Source organism: Pavona decussata, unplaced genomic scaffold, assembly GCF_977016875.1.
Source record: "Pavona decussata unplaced genomic scaffold, jaPavDecu1.1 SCAFFOLD_141, whole genome shotgun sequence".
Taxonomy (NCBI): domain Eukaryota; kingdom Metazoa; phylum Cnidaria; class Anthozoa; order Scleractinia; family Agariciidae; genus Pavona; species Pavona decussata.
In genome coordinates this window covers 1,258,351-1,264,700 of record NW_028145554.1, presented here as the reverse complement: position 1 = coordinate 1,264,700, position 6,350 = coordinate 1,258,351, and the positions used below count along the sequence as shown (strand labels likewise).

The 6,350-nt window shown below is 42.7% G+C and overlaps 1 pseudogene; it reads right to left on the bottom strand.

Moving 5' to 3' along the window:
* Positions 1–1,199: 1,199 nt before the first annotated feature.
* On the bottom strand, positions 1,200–3,474 carry LOC146466761 (uncharacterized; annotated as a pseudogene).
* Between the last annotated feature and the right edge of the window lie 2,876 nt (positions 3,475–6,350).

Genomic DNA, 6,350 nt, shown 5'->3' with positions numbered 1-6,350 from the left:
ATTTCCCTCAAAACATTTCCATTAGGTTCAGAATAAACTATCTTGAATTAGGAACTTTCATTATTATCCTTTCTTCATGATTTTAAGGAGCAGGGTACTAATACTTAAGATGTATGGGGAAGTAAGGATAATTTTTTTTTGCTGAAGCTGTGAAAATTTATATCCATCAACCACGGATCAATATCTCGCCAAATATGCAGCGGTTATGCACCACACTTAGAATATAAAATTGGACACTTCGGAATTAGCTGTCGTGTTGTCATGGTAACGGTTGCTAGGGAAACTTAGAAATGTCGAATTACCTTATGAATTTCCTTTAAGTGGGATCTAAAGGAAAACTACTCAGAACATTAAACAACCACTTCCAACTTGCTTAAGATCTCATATTTCAGTGAACAGTTCTACATGTAACATCTGGCTTTCGTCATAAAACAACCTTCCTTAGCATCTAGGAACTTGCGAATGCCATTATACATACAATGCTTGTGAACTTAAATTCGTTAAACACTAAATTGCCTTAATTGCCCTAAGCTACAATAACAGGAACAGCAGCGTGTTGAAGAAAACTAGCGCTGAACCATACGACTTTCAAAAAAGCCAAACGAATTAGTTAACATGTTTTGTTGAGCAATGACTTATGTAATCTTTATTTGAATATAACTTAACTTGCTCGAGGGCTGCAAGGTTTTAATTTCATAAAGCATCTTGATTTTTCTCTTAATTTTCATCTTAATACTCATGCACATCTTCCTCGTTGTCCTCATCTTCATCTCCGTCTTCATCTACCTGTTCCAAGAAACAGTTTGTACAGTCGTCATTGCAGGTACAAGCCTCTGTGCAAGGAAGGCCATTCTTTACACAGGAGCAGCGTCTTGAATCACACGGTCTGTTGCAGCTGCAGCATACAAGCTGCATTACATCCTCAGGGGCAGGGGCCAAATGGGACCAGACCACTTCCAGTTGTCCGTCTTTTAGTTGCCATCCTTGACCATTTGGATTTTGATCTTCAATGGATCTTTGTAAGGAATTCTTCCACAGATAGGCTTGATAGTTAGCACGCTTTATATGGTGTTTAAGAGCTGCTTTTGTTGGGGGAAGTTGATGAGACTGCATGTTCTTACTTTCGCAGAACATCTTATATCTGATCTCATTTATCCCTTCTTCGCCACTGCCATTGTACAATGCACACACGAAATGCTCTACGTTGCAATCACTTCATTTCCTGGTGGCACTGTTTCGCCGATACCCCCAAGTTTGCTTCTCATGTCTTGTTTTTCCATCACCATCTTCAAGGCTTTGTTCTTTCCTTTCCCAACGAAGGTACTAACTGTATCACATCCGGTTAGAGCATGTAGACCTGGTAGCAGCTGGCATATTTCTGGACCAAGTTGTTGACATAAGCTTGGCACACTGATGAGGCGAGATCTGCATCGTGTTCCACTGATCAATGTTATGGATGCTGAGATGTTTGCCTGGTGGTAACACGCTAGAACTTCAACATCAGTATCTGACGATCTGATGGCAACTGATGTGTGCCCACAGGACGAGGCATGATGCGCATGCAAAAACATCCGTGTGTCGGCTTCTTGGTTGCTGTAGAGCTGCGAGGCTACACTGGGCACAATCGTTCCATCAGCAACTTCAATCTTCGTACAGTTGTTTCCATGAGTGACGTAGAGGGTAAGAGCTCCAATCTTCTCTGCATACTTCCTAGTTGACCACTCACTTACGAGAAAGTGCATTAGCCTGGTTTTCTTAGTCCCATTTGACATAAACTTCTTCCACTGACGAGGGCAGGGCTGCTCGCGACTGCTTATGGCAAAAAGGACTTGCCCCTCTCTACCTCGTTTACTTCTTTCAGTGTTCTTTATTGACAAACCGGGATACTGATCGGCGACAAGGTCCACCCTTGTTGCTGTTCCTGTAAGCACCAAGATTTCTGTTAGAAGCATCTCTGCCAGGTCTGCAAAGCGATCAGGCACCCTTGTAATCATTTGCAACATTGCCATTGCATCTATGATGACAGCTGTTGTGTTAGGCGGTATGCTTGTCAAGCACTGTACTCCATCTTCTAGGAGTTTAGAGAGAGCTGCCTTATTCGTTTTAGCCAGCGAGCCATCTGTCGAAGCCAGAGACCATGGGAAGAGACCAAGTTCATGTTTCAGTAGCTCTCGAATATGCATTTGCCGACTCTGACCAAAAACCAGTAAGCGGGCAAACAATTTCCTGTCTGCTCTGAGAATTAAATTGCGACCTCCAGCTCTCACCGATGCCTTCTTCTGTACATCGCGAAACGTGCCTAATTTTAGCTTTGAAAGGGTCTCATAGAAGCCAACAATGTTGGTTTGAAGACGATCTGTAACAAAAGAGACCAGCGCTTTACTCCCTTTCTCCTTTGCACCCAAAAGACCACACTTCAGGCTTTCTTCAGCAGCATACCCCGAACCAAGGCTGGTGAGCTCATCAGACGGTCGGAATGGGTCGCACCAGTTTCGCACAACTTCCATCACTTTCCTAACATCTGCCTCATCTCTTTGCATGCGGGTGCAGCCAGTTTCCTTATGTACTTTATCCTGATCTCCGTCAATGGACACCATCATTCTACACTTGTCTGCAAGCGCTGCACGGGAGTGTGCTGTCAACATCTATCTTTGGACTGCACCTTTCCGTAGACTGAATCCTATTATACCACCCTTCGTCTTTGTACTTCTATTGAGGGTCTGCTCAATGGTTTGGTCAACTGGTAGCTGAGAGAAACCATAGGATGTGGACCTCTGAACACCAAAATTGCCATCTTCCAGTAGCTGATGTGCCTCAGGGTGAGTATCTTGCAAGGACACCATGGTAACAAGGTAGACCGGTAAGTATTGGGCATAGTTGGTGTGGTCATAGGCAAAAAACCACGGCAACATCTCTTTGACAGAATCTACGTGGAGTTTCCTGTTGTCTTCCCGGGTAGCACGAATGAAATTCATCAGCGTTGCCACCATTTCTAGATACGTGTTCCAGAACACTTTCATTGGACCATTGCTGTCTTCTGAGTACTCGCCATAAAGACGGAAGAGCTCCAGGAACTGTGGATTCGACAGTAGCTTATCGAACTTCTCTGCATCAAATGCTCTGCGGATCTCCCTCAGGGAACCTACCAGCATCGCATAGTTGATTGGTTTGTCACGCTTCTGGAGTCACGTGCGAAACTCCTGCCACTGCAACCGATGCATTGCTTCAAAGACGATCTAAATTAAAGCAAAATTTTTTTATTCACTCCTTGAATCATACAAATTTCTTATTGGCAGAAACGTTGGGGCAGGGGTGCAAAGGTGATCAGACCTTCTCACACCTTGTACTCCTGGTTTCCCTCCTGTCCATTGTGGTTCCCACCATTATGTGCTTGTTCCATTGCAAACTATCACACAATTTTTCGATTATCGTTCCTATTTCTCCCGGCTCCCGCAACCTTGGAAATCCCTCTGTTCGTCCTCTCTTCTCTCACATCCCTTATATTTTCCGCACCCTTAGGAATAAAGCTATTTCCTTACCTTATGTGTACGCACAGCTCAGTTGTAATGTCTGCCTTCTAGTACACCAGCTACAGAACCAGAGCCGACAATACCACTTTCGACGAGTATATCAGCAAGACCAGCGTCCCCAAACCGTTTGCCAATAGCTGCTAGGAAGGCGCAGATTGTGTGGAAGGAGCCCAGTCGCACTACCAAACGCCTAAACTGCTCCTGGTTTTGCCAAATAACTTCAAGTGCTTTTGCATAAATTGCTTGATCAAGGACGACAATAACGTCATGCTGGATTAGCTGGTCGGCCATTTGCAGAGACCTTCGAAGCAGAGTATACACAGCATTCACGTGGGGCATCACTCTCGCGCAGTTTTATGTTGAAGCTAGTCCAGGCAGGTACCACTTGTGGAATATCTTCGGCTAATGGCAAAAGGGTGTCTTGAAATGGTTGTCTACAAAGCATCCAGGCGAAGTCTATGGCTCGTGCATACTGGCTGTCCTGCGGGGTTGTCTGCGTTAGAATGTTGACGTCAATGTCCCGTGGACAGGGGCCCTGTCGACGCCCAGAATGGAAGGGAAGAACATCAGTAGAAACGCCAGTGACAGAACGACGTTTGTTACGGGGCTGGTTGTTTATCCTTGCTGGAGGTAACGCACAGGTAAGTGGTTTCCTTTGAATAACTATTCCATTGGTACAATGAGTTGTTCCTCTTCCTGAAAAGAAAACATTCTATATATAGCACTGTTTACTGGTTCCAAACGTTAAACTTTGTAATGTATAATACTGACCTGATAATGTTTCCTCTTGTAGATCATTGTTGTCCCAACAGAACACCCCTGGTACACCTGAACTGCAAACGCTTGGTAGTAACACACCCTCTCTTTGTCTCTCTAACTCCCTTTCAGCAAGAGCTGTTTCAAGTTCTTCTATCTGAGTATACGATAGGCCATGTCCGAATCGGTTGAGTATAGTCACAGTCTCAGCGCTGCCAGTTAGACTCTTGACTGTTAGTGGAAGTGCTACATGTTTAGGGGTCTTGATCCGACCTCGGCTGACACAATGTATAACATCTTGAGACAGGGAGAGGACTAGGCGATGAACATCTGGAGAAACGTCTGAAATTCTTTTCTCGCTGTAGTCTTTCTTCGAAGAAATCATCCATGCAAACATGTTATGCAGGAGATCGGGCACAATAGAGCTGCCATCGTCTAAGTCTTGCGGTGATGGTGGCCATGGCATTGATGGTTTCATTTCTAGCAGTAAACTACGCAGCAGTTTTGAAGCATGGTAAATTTGGTACGACGCTGTGTCTTGCACTTCTAGTGAATCACCAGGGGCGTCACTCATTCTTTCATTTTCGGCACTTAAGAAACCAGATTTGTTGCTATGGTTTCGACAATGTCTCCCTTTTGGACACCTGAGTAGTATACCAATTCCGGTTGGTTTTGAGTAATGGGTTGCTTAAACGACAACTTGTTTCCAAAGTGTCTCTGAAGTCGGACTTTCAGTTTTGAGGATCTGTAGTTTCTCGCCTCTACGCCTCTCTCATTTAGGTTATTTACGAACCGTTCTTGAAGTTGTGACATCGTAATGACTTAAGTACTGGAAATGATTTCATTTTGGACATATGCACTGAGGCATTCAAATGTTCCCTGGTAACTGGTAGTTGCAGAAATTTCATTTTGGCAATTTTGATCCTCAAGTTTGCACAGAGTCTCCTGACGCACATACTCGAAATGGGAAGGTAGTATAGTCACACTTTGCAAAACTGAAATAAGATAACTCGTTGGAAAATGTCCTTAGACATTTATTTTTTGTTGTTGTTGATACAATTTGCCATAACAGACTTGAGAACTCAATAATTCAAATGTTCACGAGCACTGCATGTATAAGGGGATACATTCAAAAGAGGTACTGATGACATTCACAAGTTCCTTGTTGCTAAGCAAGATTGTACATTTTATAACGAGACAATATTACATTTGAAACTGTTCAATGACATAATTATTGGATCTTTAGCAAGTCGGAAGTGGCTGTTTAATGTTCTGAGTAGGTTTCCTTTAGAAAACTTGCCTTAAAAGCACCTTAATAAGATATTTGGACATTCCTAAGTTTCCCTAGCAACCGTTACCATGACAACAAGACAGCTAATTCTGAACTGTCTAATTTGATATTCTAAGTGTGGTGCATAACCGCTGCATATTTGGTGAGATATTGATCCGTGGTTGATTGGATATAAATTTTTACAGCTTCAGCAAAAAAAAAATTATCCTTACTTCCCCATACATCTTGAGTATTAGTACCCTGCTCCTTAAAATCGTGAAGAAAGGATAATAATGAAAGTTCCTAATTCAAGATAGTTTATTCTGAAAGTAATGGAAATGTTTTGAGGGAAATTTATAGATATCTGCTAATTAATCGAATTTTTTTATTCTGAATTGGCCAAAAAAGTAAAAACCTACCTTTCTATAATAATCTCCATAGCAACCATTTCCATGGAAACATGAAAATGCTTGACACATACTGCAAACTGTTGGGGATTTTTTAAAACGTATACACAGAAAACCTGAATCAAATTGGTTGTGTTTCAGCAGCATTTTAAATCATTTTATGCTGTGTGGAATTTACAGGGAGCAAAATCCCCCAACCCACCCCCCCATGGAAATGATCACATACCTCGCTAAAGCACAGGTTACATAATTGGCAACAAGCAGATTCGAAAAATACAGGCTGTAAGCTTTAATTTGATACCAAAGTCACTATGTCCCGTGGGGGGTGCAACGAAAATCAATTTCTAGCCACTTTTCAGAACTTGGCTCATGGACTATATGCCTTAT